At 38.3% G+C, this 24,834-nt stretch overlaps 1 protein-coding gene across 2 annotated transcripts in view; it reads left to right on the top strand.

Moving 5' to 3' along the window:
- The window catches only part of SH3GL2 (SH3 domain containing GRB2 like 2, endophilin A1), a 204,133-nt gene that overhangs the window by 122,417 nt on the left and 56,882 nt on the right, over positions 1 to 24,834 (top strand). Inside the window, exon 1 of one of the 2 annotated variants that reach the window (XM_021063262.1) lies at positions 15,637 to 15,658. The exons of the other annotated variant lie outside the window; for it this stretch is intronic. The gene's annotated coding sequence lies outside the window, so the exon portion shown is untranslated. Of the gene's footprint in view, positions 1 to 15,636; positions 15,659 to 24,834 lie in introns of those variants that run through there. 2 annotated transcript variants of the gene reach the window in all.

The raw sequence follows: 24,834 nt of genomic DNA, 5'->3' as shown, positions 1-24,834 counted from the left end.
ATGGCTATACTTTAAATTTAGTAATTTCCTGCAATATTTCCCGTTAATACCATGCAGAATATTCTTCGTCTCAGATATTGTACATTTTGTCTCTTGGTCATTTGATTTGCATATCCTATCTGTCTATCTACCTACCTACCTTTCTTCTGTATCTGTTTAGCTTTTTGAACATACACAATGCAATTAAAACTATTTCAATGCTCTTCCAACTAATTGTATAATTTATGTCAGTTCTGAGTTAGATTTAATTGGGTTTTCTCATTTTGGATTTTTGTTTCTTTATCATTCATATTTTTTGGTGAGATTTTGTGAATTTTAACTTACTGGATGTCTTTATATTACTATAAAATTTCTTGTGCTCAGTTCTGAGGCACAGTTAAATTAACTTGGAAATAGTTCTGATCTTTTGAGTCTGTCTTTTAGGATTTCCTGGGGAGGAAGAGTTTTTTTTTTAATTTTTTAATTTTTATTTCCCCAATACAATTTTTTTTTCTACTGTACGACATGGTAACCCAGTTACACATACACGTGTACATTCTTTTTTCTCCCATTATCATGCACCGTCATAAGTGACTAGACATAATTCTCAGCGCTACACAGCAGGATCTCATTGGTAATCCATTCCAAAGACAATAGTTTGCATCTTTTAACCCAAAGCTCCCAATTCATCCCACTCCCTCCCCCTCCCCCTTGGCAACCACAAGTCTATTCTCCAAGTCCATAATTTTCTTTTGAGTTCTTAATTCATGCTCCTGAGGCAAGAATTCTCTGAGTTCTCTACTCGATGCTGGGTCAGGTATGGTTTCCCATTGTTTCTGATGGGAATAGAAACATGTTCCTGGCTCCATGTGAGGATGGTTCTTTCAGCAGTCTTGGTTAGCTTCCTTGCATGCTTGTGCTCATCAGTCCTCTGCAATAGTCAAGGGGACCCTCTGCAGACCTCTGTTGGTTCTCTCTCTGTGCATCTATGCAGCTCTCTTCACTCCAGGACTCTGCCCTACAAATTTAGCCTCCCTGCTCTCCTCAGACTGGGGTCTCTGAGACTGTGTTTTCCCTCCTTGCATTGTGGCCTGTAAAATCCCTCAAAGCAGGAAGTTGGGACAGTTTTAGGGCTCATCTCACTTGTTTCCTGCCAATCGGGAATCACTGTCTTTCATTTCCTGATGCCAGGTCTTAAAAGCTGTTGTTTCTTAAACACATGCCCACATAAACACACACCTATGCACACAAGCATGCGTACGTATCATATGGTTGGTTGGTTGGTTTCAAATAGGAAGATAAATCAGTCCTTACTTCATTTTGCACTGGAGCTGAAGTCTGATAGACACTTTCTGAATCATCAGAACTTGTTAGCTAAATGTTTTTCAGTGGCATCCATTGTGGTCCAATTGGAATGGCAATATGAGCCTGAGAACCTCATGCTTCCTAGCAGTGACCACATGTGTAAGTTTTCTCAGTGGTTAGACTCATGGAGTCTCCCAGTTGGATAGAATGCTGCATATTATGTGCTTGATCCTCCAAGTGATGCATAAAACCCTTTCTGTAAGTCTCTCCTATACTTCTATGTTGGGCAACTCTCTTTTCTTAAGAATACCTTTCCTATTTTGATGGTTAGAAACTTCTTACTGATATGAGCTGATATCTGTATCTCACTAATTTCCATCTAGATTTGTTTAGTAAAGTTATGTGAAATTTGTCAAATCCCTTTTCCACACAACAGCCCCCTCATGTTGGATGGCTTATTGCCTGCTGTCTTCCCAGCTCATCTCTCCAGGATAAATATCTCCATTTCTCTGAGTTGAAGTTGTCTCATCTTGAAAATGTCGTATTTGAAAAAAGGCTTTCTCTATCTTTAAGTGCCCTCTTTAATGAATGAGGCAACATGCTAGATGCTAAGGATACAGAAGAGAATATACTGTCTCTGCCTCCCAGAAACTGACTGGGGAAGAGAAATCAGACCGTGCAGAGAGAGGCAAAAATGCCTCCTAATAGAAGTGTGTGTAGTGTGCTGAGCCCTTGATAGCATTTTAGAGAAGATCAAATTAGTTAAGATATCTGAAGTATAGAGTCTACACTCTGAAAGACTCTACATGTGTTTGGTATTAGTAGTAGTGGTCAAAGATGTACCAAAAGCTGATCTGTCCCCATTATTTTTTCCCAAAGCCTGTTATGCTTCTGACCTTTTCAGTGTGAAGGTTCTGTTTGAAACCTCTGGGTTCCACATAATTAATGAGTATGAATATTTGATGGCTCCCACAGCGGATAGAAACATGCTAATAACTTTATTTTTTCTCCTGCCATTGCAGGATATTTGGGTTCAGGGCTTGCAAAAGACAGTTGTACTCAGTGAACTTTTATGTGAATACAGATCTCATAAGCTAAGGACACTGTAAATCTCTACTGATGCTTTGCTGTTGAACACTTTAAAACTCCAGGTGGAGTTTTTCCACATGGAGACACAGAAAACAACTTTGAGAAGAAAGCAGTGGCAGAATTCAGATATCATGATTTTGTATCATAGGGCCACTTTTTGCCTCCCCCACAGGGTGTTAGAACTTCTCATCGTGATTTTTCAAGCATCTCATTACTTTGCCAGCAATATAATAAATGGAAGTAAGAACTATGTATTGATGTGACATGATGCTGAAGTCATGGTTTGCCACAATATGACAGCATTTCTTAAATTTGAGGAGTGTGTTAAAAATGCAGATTCCCAGACCCCACCTCCAAATATTCTGATTTAGCTATTTGGTGGGTGTTGGGGAGGGGAAGAGCTGCAGCAGTGTACTTGAAATCAGTTTCTGGATAATTCTGGATCCTGCTTGGAGAAACATTGGTAGGGAAGTGAGCCTGTGATATAAGGACAGTAAAGCTTGTTCTGCCTCTGCCTCTGTACTTGTTCTTCCATCACTGTCTCCACCAGCTTTGGAGGATCTAGTTTTTATCAGGAATTTATATCATGAAGAGTCAAAAAATGAGTTACTTCGTTTCTGTTCTCTAAGGGTCTTCAGTATAGTCTTTTTTAAAAATCTGGATAAAGTTTGTAATTTATTATCTTATTTTTAACAATTTTTATTTTTTCCATTATAGCTGATCTACAGTGTTCTGTGAATTTTCTACTGCACAGCAAGGTGACCCAGTTACACAAACATGTATACATTCTTTTTTCTCATATTATCATGCTCCCATCATAAGTGACTAGACATAGTTCTCAGTGCTATGCATCAGGACTTCAGTATAGTCTTAAAGATGCCCGTAGACCCTGGTTTAGTAGCTACATGACTTCCAGTGGGTTACTTTGAAGCTTACTGAATGTAATCTAGATAATACATTCTGCCTCCTCTTCAGGATTGTTGGGAAAACCAGTTGAAAATCAGATGACTTCCCACAGTCTTAGGAAATGTTATTTTACCCTGCCCACATTAAATGTGCTTTCCAAAGTGGCTAATCTAAATAAGATTCTAGACGCTAGAGTTAAAATATTATATATGTGAGTTAATTACTTCTAGATGGTATTAACTATTTCCAATCAGTGTTTTTATGACCTGTCAGACTTAGGGCAAATTACAAATACTCATAAGGAACAAGCATTTACCTGGAATATAAGGTTAAGCTGTTGGGGTCAGATACATGTTGTTCCCAGAATATCTGAAAATTTTAATGCCCTTGCGCTTATTAATATTTGAAGTATAATACTATGTAAAGAATCCTAAAAAGAATTCTTTATTTCTTATTTCACCAGCATACAATAAACTATGAACCATATATCTTTTTAATGAGTTTTAATAAGAATTTCTTTTTATTTCTGTTACTTACTTGCAAAAACCTCCATATTTTTTAATATATTTAGTATCCTATTTCTAAAGTTGTTGATGTCTGAAACAAACCAAGTTATCATAGACAAGGTAGATATGAATTTGTAGTTTATCAGTAGAAGGAAAAATGTTTTGGTTTGCTCTGCTTGGCTCTGAAATTATTTTTAGCATCTCTTCTCACAAAAAAAATTTACTTGTGCGAGGACAGCATAGCAGAGAGGATATCTTGAAAATGAACTAACTGCATGATCTCCTGTCTCTTCAGAGTGGGGAGAGAACCCAAGAAACAAGAAATTACCTTTTTAGCATTCTTTTGATACTTGAGGTAAAATGAGATATGAGGAAATGTGAGAAATAGACAAAGGAGTTAATATTTAGTTTTCTAAATTAAACTTAAAAAAGAAAGAACTTGAGTAAAGATATAAAGCTATCTAAACTGGTAGTTCTTTTTTTTTTTTTTTTTTTTTTTTTTTTTTTTTTTTTTTTTGTCTTTTTGTCTTTTTAGGTTCACACTGGCAGCATATGGAGGTTCCCAGGCAAAGGGTCACATAGGAGCTGCAGCTGCCCACCTATCCCACAGCCATAGCAATGCAGGATCTGAGCCGCGTCTGTGACCTATACCACAGCTCATGGCAATGCCAGATCCTTAACCCACTGAGCAAGGCCAAGGATTGAACCTGCATCCTCATGGATACTGGTCAGATTTGTTAGTGCTGAGCTACGTCGGGAACCCCTACACTGGTAGCTCTTAATCTATGAGTCATAGTGTCCATTTGTAGCATGACCCTTCATAGATAATCCATCAAAATGTGATCAATAATTGCTGCATTGTCTTTTAGAAGAAACATTTTGGCGAGATTGAGTGGCAGTGTGTTACTGAGCAGGGTCTAGCTGTGGCAAATAGGAGATGGGAAGTTTCATTGCAGATCACACTGGTAACAAAACCAGATCTGTGTCTCAGGCCACATTGGCTCTGCCTTTCTGAATCCTTTAGCTCTTTTTCGTGCTACCTTGCATTCTGCACCTCCCTTCCACTAGCTGAGGTTGTCACTTTGGTTAGACTGTGTGACTTTTGGTTTTGGCCCCTTGAGGCCAACCTCTTATTTGACTTAGGAAATTAGCATTAAAATAGCCACATACACTGGTTTCCATGAAACTAGACAATTTCCTCGTTTCTTTTAGGGTTCAAAAGTAATACATATTCATTCTGAAAAATATAAACAAAAGAAAATTTTAATGTGTTATTTTCTACTTCTCAAAACTTGAGATTGTTTTAATATTTTGAGAACTTAATCTTCTCTTCCAATCTTTTTCTGTACATATATTTGTAAGAATTAGTATCATACGGTTATAAGCCTGCCTTGTTTTCACTTTACAACATAGTAATGAATATCTTTTCTATCATTTTAAATGGTTGCTCTGTGTTCCATTAAATAAAGGCATAATGTTTTACTTAACCAGTCTGTAATTTTTTTCCCTTAGTTGTTAGGAAAGTTTCTCTTACATTTCCCAGTACTGCTCTAATTCAAGTAAAGAAAAAAAGTGTATTTTCATGTGGGATTACACATGTGTGCACTTATATACATGTTCTTCACCGTGTATTTGTGGCTTTGACTACTAGTAGGAAAATTGGGACAATGAACTAGGGGCTTTACAGAGAACCTGGTGCTGATATCAGTAGTAATGCTGGGACCTTCTGCCTGTGTGATCATAGATCATGAACTCTGTGGGCTGAGTGAGGTAGAACCAGGAACCCATCTCTCTGCCTGTCTGCATGACTAATAAAGGTTAGCACTATGATTACAATTTTAACTAACACTTAAAGCACTCATTGAGTGCTTCACACCTGGAAACTTAATCTTTACCACCATCCTATGGAGGGCATGCCCCCTCAAATACAGCCTTAAAGAGGATATTTCATATTACAAAAATGTAGTTCATACTTAACTGGGAAAAAGAACAAATTTTATCTTCTTTAAAAGTCTACATTATGAAAGTTGTAGGCCTCTTGAGGGGTTCCCATCATGGCTCAGTGGTAAGAACCCATCTAGTATCCATGAGGACGCCTGGGAACTTCCTTATGCAGCAGGTGTGGGCCTAAAAAGACAAAAAAAAAAAAAATCTCTTGAAGAGGGATGGTGAGCAGCACTGCAGAAGTTGGTGACTTATCTGCACTGATGCATCTTTGATGTACTAATTGTTGCTGCAGTGAGCCCATCAAGGGAAGAAAGCAGTAGAGGCAGCAACTAGAAAAAGCACTGGAAAATATAAATACTTTAATAATACTTATTTTAAAATGCTCTAATTAAGATGGACCAGGAATTCTGACCCTTTCAAAAGGGGGGAAAAAGTAAAGTACAAATGAACGGATGGTCTGCAAGGAGTTCGTAGTCAGTGAATCTCTTACCTCTGGTCAAATGAAATGTAGCCCCAAGATGCATGTAGAATATTTGTAATTACAGCCAAGGATTCATACTCTCCCAGTTTCCACATCCACTTGTAATCTTTTTTCAGATGAGAAATCTGAGAGTATTGAGAAGGTGAAACCTTTGCCTAAGATGATCCAACTAGGAAGTGGAAGGATAAAACTCAGAATGTGTGGCTTTTCAGGCTTCCTTTATCTATTTAAGTTAATCTCAGACCTGTTCTGTACCTGCCACGACAAGGCAGATGTGATTATGAAAATCTTCTATTCGGTGAGATTTTTTAGTTTCCACTTTTAGCAAATGACAGTTTTTCCTGTATGCAGTACCAACTTGAAGGTTCTCTTAGATGTGTAGCTCTTATTCTCCCTAAGCCAAACTAGAGCTTGTGGAATATGGTTAATATCCATTATTCAAGAGAGAACATTTTATCCGTGTCATCATGAGCATTCATTTCCTGTTGAAAATACATCTGTTTTGTTTTCTATTTGTAGTTTAACTCTTTGGCTTTGGAGTGTGCCTTAAAATGTTGGCTTCCAAAAGTTCGTCCTGCTACCAAATGACTCATCAGAGTTTACACACCTCTGGGTTACTTCCCTTCGGTTATGTGGCAGCTGCCACTGCCACTTATTTTCTTTGTAAATTAGCCATTTCTCTTCTGTCCATAATTTATGTCCAAATCTGATGATAACAACTAAGCTTCCAGTAGCAAGCGGTAGGTGTAGGTGTATCCTAGGCACTCTGGATCTAATTACTGAGTTCTTGAGTGAGCTCATTATCTCAGCTTCATGGTACTCCTTGTCCTTTTTTTCCTTAGAGGTGTCTTTATCCATCCAAATCACCAGTACCTGATTAGTAAATTTGCTTCATTTGTAAAAGATCAACAGTATTCTACAGTAAAAGTGTGTTTAAAATACACAGAACACACAGGAACACACACACACACACACACACACACACACACACACACACACACACACACACCCCCAGTGTTTTCTGACAGCCAGAGTGAGCTTACTGCTGTGGTATAAATAAATGGTCTTTGTGGATTTCATTTGCATTATTTCTATACCACAATTTTCATAAGGTACCTTCGAAGTCCCACCTTAAACATTTCTTATCTTCTTGTGTAGATTAATAATCAGTATCCCAGGAGCCTTCTAGCATTTCTACTGACTCTGCTTACTTTTTTTTTTTTTACAAACACTGAAATCTTATATTTTTAATTTTAATCTTATATTTTTAATTTTTAATAAATCATATTTTTTACAAACACTGAAATATTACATTTTTAAATAGCAATGAGTAAATTCTCTGGTTGTCTCATATGATTAATCTCAGCTAACTTTTGCCTTTAATATCACCCACAGGGTGCATGTTTATAAGCAGTTAATAATTAATGACTTTTTTCTGGATATTAACAAATGAATATATATCTTTAATATATCATCTTAAATACAGAATGCCTCACTGGCAAGTCTGGTTGACAAATGTATCTCAGCAGTCTGTGAGACGAAAAGGATTTTAACTTCTCATAAACTTTCAAAACATGTAGATGAGAGGTTTTTAAAAGTTTGACTTTCATGATAAGGTAGGTTTTAGGTAAGCTCTTTTTAACACATGAGATCAGTGTTTTCTTCTTGTTTTCTCTCGGCATTACTCTAGTGAGATAATTCTTCTCCATTCCTCCTATATTTTCCTAAGGATTCCTGCTACCTATGAAGACCCTTCTCAAATGTATTTTTTTGAGACTCTCTCTCCCACAATCAACATTTCTATATCTTTTCCTGATTTTTTTCAGTGCTCTGGCCTCCACTGTTTTTGATGAGAAGTCAGGTGTTAATTTTATTGTAGTTCCACATTGAAACAAATTGTTTTTCTCTTGTGGTGATTTCAACAGTTTATCTTTATCTTTGGCTTTCAACATTTTGGTGAGTCTGGCTGTGGCTCTCTTTGAATTCATCCTACTTGAGTTCATGGAGCTTCTTAGAAGTATAGATGTGTGCATTTTGTGTTGTTTTTAAATTTGGAGTTTTCAGCCATTATTTCTTTGAATATATTTTTGTTCTGTTTTCTCTCCTTTCCTTCTGGTACTTAAAATGTGCACATGTTCTGTAGCTAATGGTGTCCCATCTTTCCTGAAGTTCTTTTTATTTTTTTCTCTTTTTTCCTTTCTGTTCTTTAGATTACATAGTTTCTATTTATCTGTTAACAAGTGTCCTTATGCCAATTCAAATCTACTGTACCACTGTTGTGAATTCTTCATTTTAGTTACTGTACTTTTTAATCTCAGAGTTTCTGTGTGGTTCTTTTTTTTTTTTTTTTTTGCAATTTTTCTCTCTTTATTGATATTCTTTATTTGTTAAGACATTGTCATCATACCTTCCTTCACTTCTGTAAGCATGGTTTCCTTTGCTCTTTGAACATATTTATGATGGCTGCTTTCAAGTGTTATTCTGGGCACCTGTAAGTTTTTATTGCCTTTTTTTTTTTTTCCTGTGTGTGGTCATACTTTTCTGGGTTTTGTCTTTTTTTTTTTTTTTGAAAAGTGCACATTTTAGGTAAAATATTTAGCACCTCTGATTACTTTTATCCAGGGTCTAGTAGTTCAGATGTCTCCTCTCCATTCTCTACTGGGAGCATGCAGCACTGGTTAGGCACAAAGTTCTCCAGACCTTGAGGGATGAATATGATTTTATTTTTAAGCCTACCTTACTGACTTCTCCTAGTTTTAGGGTGGCTTGTTGTTTAGCCAGTGTTAGGTCAAAGATTGTGACTAAGCTTTTGGGTCAGTAAGGCTTCCATATTTTGCTGATGGATTGCTGTATGACATGGAATTTTTTTTTTCATGTCTTCCCTATGTCCCACTCTGGTTACTCCTGGATGTAACCAGGAGAGAGTGTAGCCTAAAGTATGCTTTCAGGCTTTAGGACCCTCAGGGTTGAGTGTGATTCCAGGAGCACTCTTTTTGGATGTCTCTTAGACTCTGTTAGGCTTACAGCTAGTCTGTCATTGAATTTTATGCTACTTATATCATGAGCTACTAGCCCCTGTGTAATTATTTGCTTGCTGCTATAGTCTGTATTGTTTTTGACAATGTCCTTAGGCATGAATTTCTCTTTACTATGTCCAAAATAAAACCAGTCTATTCAGGCAGTATGGTAGAGCTCTCTGTCAGTAGGGCCTGCCTGTTTTCCTGGGTGGGACCACTGTGCCATTACGTCAGAGCTTTGGGTGGGGACAGTTGCCCACTTGTCCCTAAGTGACAACCCCTCTCCCTAAGTAGACATTGTGTGGTGTCTTAGCTTGTTCCTCTCAGGGTGGAATCTGCCTGATGAGTGAGCTAGGATGGCTCACATGATGATTGGAGCCCCAGTGTTTTCTCAGCCTGTTTCTCCTGGGGCAGAGTCCTACCCTGCAAGTGGAAAGGGAATGGGGAAAGGATGTAGTCCTCTCTGCAGCACTTGCCCAGATTTGTGCTTCTTCAGTGCAGGGATAGAGGTGGAGGAAGAAGCATTGGCAGCCACACTTGCTCCTCTCGGGTGAAACCCTAGACCAGGAGCTGGGAAGAGGGGAAACCCTGTTCTTCACTGTGTATACTCAGACTAGAGCTTCCATCACCTCTTCTTTTCTGATTTTTCAAGGCTTTGCTCCAGGCTAAGTGACATTTAGCTCATCTGGCAGTTAATCCATTGTAGCTAAATGTGCTTCTTCCTAGGTTGTGGTTTCTTACATCTTTATATTCCTGTTGCTAGTACCTCAAATGCCACTTCATAGTGACTACTCAGTAAATGTCTGTGAAAGAATGAGTGGATGAATACCATATTTTTCAAGTGATGTGTTTATTTTTACTTGGGGTGATATATACAGGATGGCTTTGGCTGCTTGGGAGCTCTGCTTGGTCTGGAAATAGGTCTCCCCTCTGCTGACCCAACCCAGTCACAGTCAGCCAGAGTTTTTAAAAATAAAAGGAGTATGAAGAACTACCATATGACACGTGAGTAAGAAAAGGCAACCCAATAACAGAATCAATGTCAATAGCAACCACAATAACAACAAAAAAATAGGCACTTGGTAGGCACAGACAGTCCATGGAATAGGTATCCCAGAAGATCATTTAGTGTGAAAGGATGTTCACCTTCTCTAGTAAGCAGGAACATGGAAATTAATACAGTGTTGTAATGTAAATTCATAACCATCAGATTTGCAAAAATTAAGTCTGACAAAACTAAATACTGAGGAAGATGTGGAGAAATTGGAATTTTGGTACACTGCAAGTGGGGCTGTAAATTAGTATAACTACTCAAGAGAGTAATGTGGGAGAAACTAAAGAAGCTGAAGATTTCAGTATCCTTATGACACAGCAGTTTTACTTTAAGGCATACATCCTAGAGAAAACTCTTTCTCATGCAACAGGAGACACTCAGAGATGTTTGTTGCTGTACTGTTTATAGTAGTGAATAATGTAAAACAACCCAAGTATACATCACTAAAAGGATAAACAAATTTTGTTATAGTCTTACAGTGGGATGCTTTACAGCAAATAAAATGAAGAATGTATACATGTATGTGTAACTGGGTCACCTTGCTGTACAGTAGAAAATTGACAGAACACTGTAAACCAGCTATAATAGAAAAAATAAAAATCATTATAAAAAAATTTTAAAAAATGAATGGTCTGCCTCTATGTAGACTCTAGCAACATGTGTGAGTTTAACATGTAATAAGTTATGGAATGGTGTGTGCAGGTTGATGCCATTTATATATGTTAAAAAATGGTAGTCTTTATATTGTTTAGCATCTTATAGCACAAATATCAGCAAACTGTGGTCTGTAGGCCAAATGTGATGCTGGTCTGTGTTACAACAACCGACAAGCTAAGAATGATGTTTACATTTTCAAGGTATTCTAGAAAACAAACAGACAAAAGCAAGCAAGCTATGGCTTTTCTCCATTAACAGGTCAGATAGACACTCTAAGGGAAGCTTTGAACTCTGAAAGAAAATTTACTGTATAAAAGGGAGAGCGCTTTAATTAAAAAAAAAAAAGAATACGAGACAAGGAATGTATCGGATTGTCTTAGTCCATTTAGGCTGCTATAACAAAATACCACAAACTGGGTAACTTATAAATAACCCACATTTATTTCTCACAGTTACGGAGGCAGGCAGTCCAAAATTTGGAGTCTGGGGAGGATCTTCCTCCTGGTTCATAGATGACCATCTTCTCACTGTGTCCCCTATTGCAGAAGGGGCTCTCTGGGGTTTCTTTTATAAGGGCACTAATTAGTAGGCAGGGCCTTCCATGAAGATCTAATCATGGAAGGCCCTGCCTAATAATACCATCACATATGATCTAATCATGGAAGGCCCTGCCTACTAATACTATCACATTGGGGATTAAGATTTCAACATAGGGGAGTTCCTGTTGTGGGTCAGTGGGTTCAGAACCTGACTAGTATCCTGAAGATGTGGGATTGATCCCTGGCCTCATTCAGTGGATTAAGAATCTAGCAATGCTGCAAGTTGCAGCATAGTTTGAAGATGTGGCTCGGATCTGGCATTGTTGTGGCTGTGGCGTAGGCAGGCAGCTGCAGTTCTGATTTAACCCCCCGCCTGGGAACTTTCATATGCTGCAGGTGCTTCCCTAAAAAGACAAAAAGACCAAAAAAAAAAAAAAAAAAAGATGTAAACATAAGAATTCGGAAGGAAGAAAACATACAGTCTATATAGCACTGACCATCTAGTCCTGACCTAGGTCTACTTGCCACTTCACTAAACAAGTCTGCTGCCCCCTACTTAACTAGAGTCACAACCTCTCAGCCCACCTCCAGCCTTTAACTAGAGTCACAGCTCTACCACCCCACCTCCAGCCTTTCTGTCCTGGAGTTTCTCCTGTGTTTTGGAATAGCTTTTCCTGAATATTGCCTGGCCTATCTGGAGGCAGCTTTCCACCAGTGGAAATATGAATCAGATGATTGCACAGTTTCCCACCCATCCAAGGAACAATACCGAGATGTATTCTACACAGTTCCTCACAGGCACCCTGGCAGGATCCAGCCACATTACCTAATGGCAGCTGACTTCAGCACACAGTCTTCTTGGCCTTGCCTTTCCCCATCTCACTCTTCCTGCTCTCTCATTATGCTTGCTAGAACCGCTATCCAAATAAAGTGCTCCCCTTTCTTCCATGACCCAGGCTCTACTTTGGGAAGCTTCAAAACTAAGGCAGGAGTTCCTGTTGTGGCGCAGTGGTTAACGAATCCGACTAGGAACCATGAGGTTGCGGGTTCGGTCCCTGCCCTTGCTCAGTGGGTTAACGATCCGGCGTTGCCGTGAGCTGTGGTGTAGGTTGCAGACACGGCTCGGATCCCACGTTGCTGTGGCTCTGGTGTAGGCCGGTGGCTACAGCTCCAATTCGACCCCTAGCCTGGGAACCTCCATATGCCGCAGGAGCGGCCCAAGAAATAGCTAAAAAGACAAAAAAAAAAAAAAAAAAAAAACTAAGGCAGATATGTGGTCCTGGTGCATAAGAGAAGAAAACTACCATTAGAAGGAGAGTGACATTGTGGGACGGGGGGTGCAGCAGGGGGATGCAGAAAAGGAGCCTTAATTATATTTTTACATGTTAGTTATTTATAAGTTTCTATAATAAATAGGGCAAAAGGTTAGCTTTTTAAAAACAGAGTCATGTACAGATGTTTTTACATTTTGGAGTTTGAAGTAATAAACTTGGTTTCTTGGTGAAAATAGTCTTCCTCTTTCAGTTTTTCTTCAGGAACCTGTTTCTTGTGGTGCTTAAAATCCAACTTCTACCTTGGCATATTCATCATACCTTTTTGAGTGAAATTTATTCATTAGATAAATGAAAGAAGGACATCTATATTTAAGTAGTAGAGAATATACATCAGAGTAATTAAATTGAAAGAGACTTTCCCTTCATTTTCCCCCCAGTACTTCATAGGATAACTTTTTCCTCCAATAACAGTGATGTGGAAAACTTCTGCTAAGCTCTAGATGACAGGTGGAACATGCTTGAAGTCAGGAAGTATTATGTAAGAGTAGATGGTAATTCACTCCAGAGAAACACAATTTGCAGGAAATTATCAAATAACTCATTAGGAACATGTCTTTTAGTTTCCAGAAAATTAAGTCCTCCTGTGGGTTTCCATGCACTGTGTAGTGACGTGAACTGAAACCAAAGGACAACAATAAGAACACAATTGTGTTCTCTAAGCCTCCTTAGAGAGCAAGATGTTTGTATTAGCAAATTTGGGACTTGATGCAGGCAAGACTTCTTTCAAAGAGAAGCCATATGTTCTTTGGTACATGCCACAATTGTGACAGTCACGATTCTGTGGTCTGGCAAATGAAAGAAAAATGTTGTGTAGCCCTCAGAGCAGGGATGAAACCTCTTCTTAGAGTAGCATCCTTTTGAGATGCCCAGTTCTCCTTTGGCTGAGTGGCTTTGTGCTAAGTATATCTAGCATGAGGTTTTAAAATCGTCAATCCTTTCCTTTTACCCTTATTGCTCTTAAGATGAAGGCCTTCATTTGTTTCAAAAGGGCGTGCAGGGTTTGACTCCTGCCAGCAGCTCCAACTTTGTTTTGGGCACTTTTTCCTTCCTTCTCTAATCTTCATTCACACTGGGCTCCTGAGGGAGCCATGCTTATCCAGTGTACCCCAGGGCCTTTGCACATCTCCCTCATGGTTTCTTCAGTGCTTGGCATATAAAAAGCATTCAGTAAATATTTTCCAGATGAATGAATGATAGATATTATAAAGTAGGCAGATTCTAGGTGGTGAAAGAGGAAATGTTGTGGTGGGCAACAGGCTATAAAAAGGCACCACTTTTGACTGTCTTGTCTAATCGCCAATGTTTTAAATGTGTATTGAGTAGGCCAACTCTTGCTTTCACCTTACTTTCTTATTTTCTCCATATTGATATCAACAATCATGCTGCCATATTATAGCAATAATAATAATGATGATGCTGTTTAAGGTACTGCTGGTCAAGAATGTATCCAGAGGTGCTGTGCCTTTATCCACTTTCTAACCTTCAGATTTCAAAATACCACTAGAGGAGTATTTTGAAGGAAAGAAGAACAGATAAATCCAGTGATTGTTCAGGGGAATGACATCAAATAGAATTGAAATAGGAATAAAATAAGCAGACCAAATTAATGCATAGGTTGGTGTACTGTTCCACTGCCTTCTTATTAGCTCATATGTTACAGGCAAACCACATGCCAGGACAGTGCTGGGCACAGGGGAACAGAGATGAACAAGACCAAGATCTGTGCCCTTCTAGGAACTCTAAAATTTTGAAGAGGCATTCAAGTAGATGATGTTAGTACAAAATACAAGCTAACAGGTGCTGAATAGAGTTAGACCCAGTGTTACTAAACCAAACTTGGGTCTGTTTGCCAGATGTGCGGCAAAGACAATTTATTACCAGGTTGTGGTGAAGGAAGTACAGCGTTTCTTGCAGGGCCAAGCAAGGAGAATGGGTAGCTCATACTTAAAAGAATGTTCTTAGAGAAGGGTTTTTAAAGACAAAGTGAGGGAGAGGGCCTAGGTTATATGATTAGCTTGTGTACAGTTCTCTGATCAGAGGGTGGGTAACCATGTGGGGTCACAGGGGTGAGCATTATCAGTCCTAAGGCTCCAGCCAGTCTGGGGGCTATGATAATTATGGACATCATGTAGTTAACTTCTTCCACCAGGTAGAGGTTTTAGTTTCTGCAAAATAATCCAAGATTATAGCTCAGGGTATTTGAGGAAGGACTAAGAGTTCTTGACTTTGTTTTATGGCTAACCGATTATTTATTATTATTATTATTATTATTATTATTATTATTAGCCATGCCCAGATCATGTGGAAGTTCCCAGGCCACAGAAGTAACAATACCAAATCCTTAACCTGCTATGCCACCAGGGAGCTCTATAACTTAATATTATTTTGTCTTGATTGACTATTTTGTATCTGCATTTTCTCATTTTTCTGATTAAATTTGTTCTTTGGAACTTGGGGAAGGCCCAGGAGGCAAAAGGTTTCTACAAACAAGAATCAGGTAGAGGACACAAGCTTGAGTCTGTCCCTGGGATGGGCCTGCAGGATCTTGCTCAGTTTCAGCAGGGGCTGTGCAAGCACAGAGGAATTTGGACATCTTTACAGGGGACGGTACAATTAACCTGGTGATGATTTGATTTAGCAGGCATATAGGCCAAGGAAGGAAGTTATAGATTTATTAGCAAAAGACAGTAAAACCTAATTGAAAGTAATTCTTGTTAGTTACCAAGAAAATGTTTATCAATGATTTTTTTTTTTTTTTTTAGCAATGGAAACAGTTGTGAAAAGCAAGTTAAATTTTTTAAAGAATTTTTCACACTTTAAAATATCCACTGGTGCTTCAGATGGGTATGTATTGATTATAGCTAACCCAAGTAGACCCTCTCTTGGAAAACAGGATTTTAATTGAGTGTGGGATTCAGGGGACCTGGGGTTTCAGTCCTTTCTCTTGTATGACCTGGCTGTCTGACCATAACACATCTGTTCATCTAGCCCCACATCCTCAGTGGATCCCATCCCACTCTTCAGCCTTCCCTCTAGCACACACAGGTACCTATGGGATGGTGTATTCCCATCCAAACACAAGTTTACTCCTGCAGTGCTTCTCTTCTGATGGGTGACCTGACTGCCTCTTATCTACAACCCTCATCCTAAATTGGAGCTGGAATCCTTCATTTTGCCAGAAGATCCCCAAACAAAAAACTGTAGTTCATAGGGTCATGAAACCATTCACTTTCCTCTCACATTCTCCTGTTTAACCTCAACTGGCTAATAACTCCCTGAACCATTATACCACAAATCTCCATGAGCTGATTTGATAAGAAAACTTAAAGAGATCATTTTGAAAAATGCATTCTCAGTATGGCATTGCATTCAGAAATTACCTAGTAATGAGTGCTTACAGGCACATTTTGCCTTTTAAAGGTCCTCATGTGGAATGATGTCATATATATATTAAGGACCCTCACACTTTTATTTGGCCTGTATTTGGTAAGTGTTTGTATCTTCCTTCTACCGTAAGTTAGTCCTGGATCGAAGTATTTTGGAAGCCTCCATCTTACAGTTGCCATGTCCATGATGTCCCCATATTACTCTTGGGTAACAGGGTCATGTGGTGGTGCTTATAGAGTAATGGCCCTAGTCCTTTGCACTGATGAATTGCTTTGCAGTTGACAAAGCACGTGCTCGGTTACCTTATCTAATCCTCACAACTGCCCTGTGAGGTGGCTTTGAATTATCCACATGTCAGAAAACTTGAGAGGTAAAATGATTTACCCAGGATTATCAACCTAGAAAATAACGCAAAATGTCCATCAGCTTATGGATGGGTAAACAAAGTGTGGTAGGGTCATGCAATGAACAATTATTCAGCCATAAAAGGAAAGAGGCACATACCACAACATGGATGAACCTGGGAAATATTATGCTAACTAAAAGAAGCCAGAAACGAAAGACCACAAAATTCTATGATTCCATTTACATGAAATGTCCAAAATAGGTAAATCCATAGAGGGAGAAAGTACATTAGTGGCTACAAGGGGGTGGGACATTGGCCTGAGTTGGGGGAAGGGGCTGAGGAGTGACTGCTGATTGGTGCAAGGTTTCTTTTTCGGTGTGATAAAATTGTTAAAAATTTGATTATTGTGATGATCACACAACCCTGCAAATATACTAAAAGTCACTGAATTGTATATTTTACTTATTTAATTTTTACTTTTTAATTTATTTTTATTATTTTTATTTTTTATTGTTATCTCCCCCAACACCTTTTTTTTCCCCCACTGTACAGCATGGGGACCCAGTTACACATGCATGTATACATAATCTTTGCTCCCATTGTCGAGCTGTGTTATAAGTATCTAGATGTAGTTCTCAGTGCTTCACAGCAGAATCTCATTGTAAATCCGTTCCAAGAGCAATAGTTTGCTTCCGTTGACCCCAAGCTCCCAATCCCTCCCACTCCCTCCCCCTCCCCCCGGGGCAAACACAAGTCTATTCTCCAAGTCCGTGATTTTCTTTTTTGTGGAAAGGTTTGTGCTGTATATTATATACCAGATATGAGTGATATCATATGGTATTTGTCTTTCTCTTTCTGACTTACTTCACTCACAGTGAGAGTCTCTAGTTCCATACATGTTGCTGCAAATGGCATTATTTCATTCTTTTTTATGGCTGAGTAGTATTCTATTGTGTATATATACCATGTCTTCCTAATCTAATTGACTGTCGATGGACATTTGGGTTGTTCCCATGTCTTGGCTATTGTGAATAGTGCTGCAATGAACATGCGGGTGCACGTGTCTTTTTAAGGAAAGTTTTGTCTGGATATATGCCCAAGAGTGGGATTGCTGGATCATATGGTAGTTCTATGAATAGATTTCTAAGGTACCTACATACTCTTCTCCATAGCAGCTGTACCAGCTTGCATTCCCACCAACATTGCAGGAGGGTTCCCTTTTCTCCACACCCCCTCCAGCACTTGTTATTTGTGGACTTATTAATGATGGCCATTCTGACTGGTGTGAGGTGGTATCTCATGGTAGTTTTGATTTGCAGTTCTCTAATAATCAGTGATGTTGAGCATTTTTTCATGAGCTTGTTGGCCATCTGTACATCTTCCTTGGAAAAATGTCTATTCAGGTCCTTTGCCCATTTTTCCATTGGAGTATTGGCTTTTTTGCTGTTGAGTTGTATAAGTTGCTTATATATTCTAGAGATTAAGCCCTTGTCCATTGTATCATTTGCATCTATTTTCTCCCATTCTGTAAGTTTTCTTTTTTGTTTGTTTGTTTTCTTTTTGGTTTCCTTTGCTGTGCAAAACTTGTCAGTTTGATTAGGTCCCCTTGGTGTATTTTTGCTTTTCTTTCTGTTGCTTTGGGAGACTGACCTAAGAAAACATTTGTAAGGTGGATGTCAGAGAATGCTTTGCCTGTGTTCTCTTCCAGGAATTTGATGGTGTCTTGTCTTATATTTAAGTCTTTCAGCCATTTGAGCTTATTTTTGTGCATGGTGTGAGGGTGTGTTAGAGTTTCATTGCTTTGCATGCAGCTGTCCAGGTATCCCAGCAATGCTTGTGAATAGATTTTCTTTTTCCTATTTTTATGTTCTTGCCTCCTTTGTCAAAGGTTAATTGATCATAGGTGTCTGGGTTTATTTCTGGGTTCTCTGTTCTGTTCCATTGGTCTGTCTGTGTGTGTTGGTACCAGTACCACACTGTCTTGATGACTGTGGCTTTGTAATATTGCTTAAAGTCTGGGAGAGTTATGCCTCCTGCTTGGTTTTTGTTTCTCAGGATTGCTTTGGCAATTCTGGGTCTTCCGTGGTTCCATATAAATTTTTGGATTGTTTGTTCTAGTTCTGTGAAAAATGTCATGGGTAATTTGATAGGGATTGCACTGACTCTGTAGATTGGTTTTGGTAGTATGGCCATTTTTACAATATTAATTTTTCCAATCCAGGAGCATGAAATATTTTTCCATTTCTTTACATCTTTAATTTCTTTGATTAATGTTTTATACTTCTCAGGGTATAAGTCCTTTACTTCCTTGGACAGGAGTATTCCCAGACATTTGATTTTCTCTGGTGCAATTTTAAACGACATTGTATTTCTGTATTCCTTTTCTAATATTTCATTGTTAGTATAGAGAAATGCAACTGATTTCTGAATGTTAATCTTATATCCTGCTACTTTTCTGAATTTGTTGATCAGTTCAAGTAGTTTTTGTGCGGCGTCCTTATGGTTTTCTGTGTATATTATCATGTCATCTGCATACAGTGACAGTTTTATCTTTTCTCTTCCTCTTTGGATGCCTTTTATTTCTTTTGTTTATCTGATTGCTGTGGCTAGGACTTCCAATACTATGTTGAATAACAGTGGTGAGAGTGGGCATCCCTGTCTTGTTCCAGATTTTAGTGGGAAGGCTTTCAGCTTTTCTCCAATGAGTATTATATTTGCTGTGGTTTTGTCATAAATGGCTTTGATTATGTTAAGGAATGTTCCCTCTATACCCACTTTTGTGAGAGTTTTTATCATGAATGGATGTTGGACTTTGTCAAATGTTTTTTTATGCATCTATTGATATGATGCAAACCTCTGGCTAGACTCACTAAGAAGAGGAGAGAAAGTACCAAATAAACAAAATTAGAAATGAAAAAGGAGAAATCACAATGGATACTGCAGAAATACAAAAAAAAATGAGAGAATACTCTGAATAATTAGATGCCAACAAATTTGACAATCTGGAAGAAATGGACAACTTTCTAGAGACTTAGAGCCTGCCAAAACTGAATCAGGAAGAAATAGACCAACTGAACAGACTAATCACTAGAAATGAATTTGAATACATCATAAAAACACTCCCTACAAATAAAAGTCCAGGACCAGATGGCTTCACAGGCAAATTCTACCAAACATTCAAAGGGGAACTTATACCCATTCTCCTTAAACTTTTTCAAAAGGTTGAAGAAGGAACACTCCCAAAGACATTCTATGATGCCACCATCTCCCTAATTCCAAAACCAGACAAAGATACCACCAAAAAAGAAAACTATCACCCCATGTCTTTGATGAATACAGATGCAAAAATTCTCAACAAAATTTTAGCCAACTGAATCCAACAACATATCAAAAAGATCATACACCATGACCAGGTGGGATTCATACCAGGTTCACAAGGATGGCTCAACATACGCAAATCAATGTCGTACACCACATTAACAAAAGAAAAGTAAAAAACCATATGAACTGTATATTTTAAATGAGTGAACTTTGTGAAATGTAAATTGTATCTCACTAAAGTTGTTGAATTTTTAGTTCATTTTTCTTTCCTCTAAACCTTGGAGCTTAAGGAAAGTAACTTTCAAACAACTACCACCAAGTCCCTGACTTGATATATATTTGGCTTCACTTTTCTCTGTCATGAAAAGAGGTGCCTAGCTTCTTCTTAACAGTCTGTTACTTCTAAATATTCCTCCATCTCTTCCTGTTATGTCTAAATTGAATAAATAAGAGGACAGCCACTCAGAGTCCCTGTGTCTAGCACCTACTAATCACTAGCTGCCATCAGCACATTAATAAGCCTGAGAAACATTCAGAAGACAATAGTCTTTCCTGCGTTCTTCCCATAGTTTATTTTTTGGCATTTTTTCATTAGAGCTTTAAGCAGTCAACTCATCCAAGAGTAAGTCTCCCACATATTTGAAAGGCACTGAGCAGAAACTTGAAAGGAAGCCGTTAGTGCCAGTTTGGAATGCTGGATAGTATTTAGAGCCTGTCCCCAACTTGATGTACAACCTTAGAAATGCTAACCCTATAGAAATGCCAAATATTTTCCCATATATATATTTGTGTTTATATAAGTATTTTGTGTGTGTGTGTGTGTGAGAAATGTAACTGTTGGTACAAAATTGACTGAGGCAGTAGGAAAAGGGACAATAAAGTAAGTAGCTTTTTTCCCACCTTGAAAGAATATCAGGAAGGAAGGAGCCAGATTAGCCCTGAGGTACAGGATGTAGTGACATGACTGAATACTCTAGCTGTATTGTGCTCTAGCTGTTAGAGCAGCCTTGCCTGTTACATATGCCCTGCAGCACTAATACTAGAAGTGGTGGGTAAAAAGCAAACCAGGAATTTGTATAGTTGGGAGGGAGGAGAGCCTTCTTCACTTCTTCTCTCACTTCAGCCAGAGCCTGGAAGATGTGAGTCTCCAGACCCCGCTGCAGTGTGGGCAGCTGACCTTGAAGCTTGGGGTGGAACAGGGATGCAGCTGTCAGTGCTCAGCCTTCTCAGGCGGTGATGGGATGCTTAGCATTCAGGAAATTCTGCCCAGGTTGTAAATGAAATCTACATCTGTATCTGCCTTGTCACCAAAGTGCTTTTAACATTTTTAGTTCAAATGATAGAATTTCTATAGATATGAGTTATCAAACTTGATATCTCATACAGGAATCCATTGTTCTGAGTTTTGTGTTCTTATTCTTTGTTCCCAGTTTAATTCCTCTCAGTGGGTCAGAGATTTACTGTGTAAGATGATGGGTCTGGTACCTTTTCATTGAATGCCAAGTGGTTGTCTATTCACTGTCATGCCTGTCTCTAGGTCTCCTCCTTATTGTTATTTAAGGTGAAGTTTATGATTTATTTTTGCAGTGTAGAGCACAATGCTAGCTTCCTTTGGCTTAGGAAGAGAAGAGCGTTTACCTCAGGATAGAGCTTGGCTGCCACACATGATGACATAAAATGCTATATAGAGAGCTGTATTGATGTGTGAAATACTTGTAGGAAGTCTCAAGTGTCTTCAAATACCCATTTGACTTTCACTTTGTCCCTTTTTGCTTTCTGCAAAACTGAAGTGTCTACCTTGAATGGATGGATGAAGGCAGTCTAAGCACTAGTGATAGAAATGGAGCATATTCTGAGCTGCCTGCCCCACAGCTGGGACCCAGCAACTGTCAGTTAACTACTTTTCTTGGGCATCTCCTGCTAAAGATTATTTGTTGTCATTTTTTAAAAATTTTATTTTAAAAGGGGATTAGCATCAGAACAACCCTAATCTGAGAATATGGGGGTGCAAAGCTTTCATAGCATTTTCTCTTCAAACATTTTGCATGGTATTTTCTCTCTTCCTTCCTTTCCTTATTGTTATCTTATCGGTAAACTATAAATAGCACTCCAGCAGACAGAAATTGCATCAGTTAGGGTTCTTCAGAGAAACAAAACCAGTAGGATATGGAGGCAGAATTTTTCCTTCCTCAAAGGAATCTCAGTGTTGTTCTTAGCACCTTTTAAGTCGATTGGATAAAACTCACGACATTTTCAAGGATAATCTCCTTTGCTTAAACTCAACTGATAGTTGAATTAACTACATCTACAAAATGAATATCTTCGTAGCAACACTGAGATTAGTGTTTGATTGAATAACTGGTTACTACACCCTAGCTGAATTGACTCATCAAATTACCTATAATAAAAACAGACATCAAATAGACAAAACTGTAATTCAGAAAATACATGCACCCTGATGTTCATTGCAGCACTATTCAAAAATTCCAAGACATGGAAACAACCTAAATGTCCATCAACAGATGAATGGATTAAGATGTGGTGCATACATGGAGTGGAATACTCCTCAGCCATAAAAAGAATGAAATAATGTTGCATTTGCAGTTAGAGATGCAATTAGAGAGTCACATACTAAGTGAAGTAAGTCTGAAAGAGAAAGGCAAATATGGTATTATATCACTTATATATGGAACCCAAAATGTGGCTCAAATGAACCTCTCTACAAAACAGAAACAGACTCTTAGACATAGAGAGCAGACTTGTCGTTGCCAAGGGGCTGGGAGGAAATGGGATAGACCGGGAGTTTGGGGTTGGTAGATGCAAACTATTACATCTACAATGGATAAGCAATGAGGTCCTACTGTATAGCATAGGAAACTATATCCAATCTCTTGGGATAGAACATGATGGAAGATAGTATGAGAAAAATAATGATATATATAATATAATATATAATATAATATAATATAATATAATATAATAATATTGGGTCACTTTGCTGTACAGCAGAAATTGACACAATACTGTAAATCAACTATACTTTCATAAAAAATAAAATATTAAAAAAATAAATTCAAGAGTTCCCCTGGTTATATACCCTCCCTGTGCCCCATTTTGTGGATGAGGAAACAGAGGCCCAGATAAATTTGTGATTTCAGTTTACAAAAGAGAAAAGGGCTTCCCAGCATTTTGTCTTGAGTGAAAGCCTAGGGCTTCTTTCTCTTGCCTCGTTAGCTGAGTCATCAGGCATTAGATTCTAAGCCATTCTTTAACCAGGACTGAAATCCCAAATGAACCCTCCCCCCCCTTTTTTTTTCTCTTTTTGAGTTCTGGTTTTTTCTCAAGGAATTTTATGACTGAACTTTAAATAGAATGTAAAAAAATACTACATGACATATTTCTAGCCCCAAGTCTGAGTCTATTTTTAGCAGACACTGTCTTTTTATATTTTGTTACATTTTGGTGGCCTATTGCAGTGGACTCTGAAAGTGTATACATTTTTTTCCTCTTGTCAGAGATGGGAAACTTTATGGAAATATTATCCCCTGTTGTTAACCCTCCACTAAATAACCTCTTACTAGTGATGGGGCACTGGATTATTTGTGGGAGTGGAAAAATAGATAAGTGCTTGTTGAGTTTTATTTTACGTATTTTACATACTTAAATTTTTTTTATTTTTTATTTTTTGGTCTTTTTGCCGTTTTCTTGGGCTGCTCCCGTGGCACATGGAGGTTCCCAGGCTAGGGGTTGAATCGGAGCTGTAGCCACCAGCCTACGCCAGAGCCACAGCACCGTGGGATCCGACCTGCGTCTGTGACCTACACCAGACACAGCTCACGGCAACGCCAGATCCCCAACCCACTGAGCAAGGGCAGGGACCAAACCCACAACCCCATCATTCCTAGTCGGATTCGTCAACCGCTGAGCCACGATGGGAACTCCAGAATTTTTTTCTATAGTTGATGGTATAAATGATCTTTCCAGGGAGGGACTGAACCTGTGCATGATCCCTCTGTAATAAATCCTCCCACCTCCCCTCGGGGGGTGTATGTGAGTCATGAGCCACATAGTCCATGGGAAGTTCTCACTATGGCAAATGGGGCTTAGAAAATTATTACTTTTAACCCCAGAAAACCACACTAAGCTTGGAAACTTAGAACATCATGCTTGGAAACTTAGAACAACATTAGCATTTTCTCTATAGCATTTGACAAGGAATAAGAGGGACTGAAAGCTGGGAGAAGGGCTTCACTCACCTAAACTCATTTTAAAGGTTTGGCTTCAGATATTCAAAGAAAATCAGTCTTCATCCTGGTGAATTCTTGTGTGTGTGTGTGCCAGGGGTAGGTAGGTGGGTAGGAATCAGTAGTTTTTGTATTATGTAAGAGGAACCTTTAATTTTTCTTCACTATATAAGTTCTACTTGATAGTGAGAAATAGAGTTAGTGTAGTTAGCTCAATTAACTCAATTTAGACAGATTAAAAATGCCTTTACTCATTTTCTAAAAAAAATATGAAGTTTCTGGGTGGGAAAATAAATATAATTTTTTTTTGAAATTCACTTTCAAAACATCTTGGCATTTAAGCATTCCAATTTAATGACAGCTGAGAAAATCTAGTGTGAAACCTATATCCCATAAAGTGAATCCACCCTGTCTTTCATACATGGGAATACCACCATCTGGAAAAACAAGATCTATTTGTATTCAGCCAGATACCAAGAAAATACTGCTGTAATTTTGACCTTTCTATTTCCTTCTAGATATTGAGTATGCCATCCAGTATTATCATTTTACCCTTTAGTGCCTTACTAATGAATAATAATTAAACAACTTTCTTAAAGAGACAGAATATGGGATGCTTTCATTTAATAGCATATGTGATATATTTCTACAAATATTGGGAACACAGTATTTTTATTTATTTATTTATTTATTTATTTATTTATGCCTGTTGACAGAAAAAA

This window comes from Sus scrofa, chromosome 1, assembly GCF_000003025.6.
Source record: "Sus scrofa isolate TJ Tabasco breed Duroc chromosome 1, Sscrofa11.1, whole genome shotgun sequence".
Lineage (NCBI taxonomy): Eukaryota > Metazoa > Chordata > Mammalia > Artiodactyla > Suidae > Sus > Sus scrofa.
The sequence above is the reverse complement of the archived record's forward strand: the minus strand, read 5'-3'. Positions and strand labels throughout refer to the sequence as shown.